A 1,315-nucleotide genomic window follows, 5' to 3' on the forward strand; every position below is an offset into this window, starting at 1 on the left:
TATATATATGTGCATATAGAATATAATGTAACCATCACTGTCAGAGATACAGTAAGTTTATAGTAGGTGTGTGAATGATCTAATATTCTGACTGTGATTGCAGCCGGTCCACATTATTAGCAGAACCTGAGGGCCCCAAACTCAAATTTTGCTTAGGGCCGCATGGAGGCTTGGGCAGGCCCTGTGTGTGCAGTCCATATAAACAGTGTTATTAGAAAATAATATAAGGAATACTTACATAACTACAAAGCAAACTAAAGTGAAATCAACTTATGATGAGGTGTGGATCTTACCCGCCATCACACCAACCAGAAGCAGCTGGGTGAAAAACCCTTCTCACCCAGTGCTGTGAAGCCCAAGCGACCGAGTGTTCCCAGAAGACAAACTTGACTTTAAGTAGAACATTCAATCAGCACTGGAACCAGGGGGTTGGCCGCTGACGATAACACATAGTTCAACACATGGAAGTATGACATGTTTAGTGCATCTGCTGTGTGTACAGACTGTATAGCTAAGAGATGGAGCTGCACTGCAAGGATAAATTAGACTTAGATTAAAATGATGTCATGAGGAAACACTTTCACATTTTGCATGGAAAATGCCGTCAGACTCTGTGGCCCATGAAACCACGGGGCCCTGCGTGGTGTCCAGGTCTGCTTGCTCCCAGGTTGAGGTRGTTGTATAGTTTAGAATTACATCCTGGGAGATAACTGTACAACCTCCTAGCTTTCCCTGAGGTACGCACARGGGTGAAAGTAAGGGGGTATGGCAGTACCTGCAAGAGAGGGGAGCTGCTGTCTGCTGTAAAAAATCACTGTGCAGAGTAAGTTCACCCACTAATCAGCTGTGGCTGATTAGTTTTTCAAGAACAATCTAAAACACGACTTAATTAGTTAATAGCTTTTTTCCCATTTCATATTGTTTCTGAACTGTTCATGCTTTACCATAGCAGGGCTGCAACACGTCGATCTCAGCATCAGGTGACAAACTGAACGCAGCCAGGAGGCTGAGACCAGCAGGTCCTCCTCTGATTGGCTTATAACGTTCAGAACTTTATTAAAGAACAAAAAATCAACAAAACGTGTTCAAATTAATGACCCAACAACAATAATAATCTCAGTGATTATTGTTTCAACAAGGTGTTGCGCAATTCTGTGCGTTTCGGTTCCATTACCAAAATAACCAGCAGAGCAGGAGTTAAAATGAACCAATCAACCACCGCTGTGTTCAGGGAGCTTATTAATGATGCAAAATAAATACCAAGCCTGAAAACCTGATATCATAACGGACTGAATGTTATGTTTTTAACGTAATC

Source organism: Poecilia reticulata, linkage group LG13 (genome assembly GCF_000633615.1).
Source record: "Poecilia reticulata strain Guanapo linkage group LG13, Guppy_female_1.0+MT, whole genome shotgun sequence".
Classification (NCBI taxonomy): Eukaryota; Metazoa; Chordata; class Actinopteri; order Cyprinodontiformes; family Poeciliidae; genus Poecilia; species Poecilia reticulata.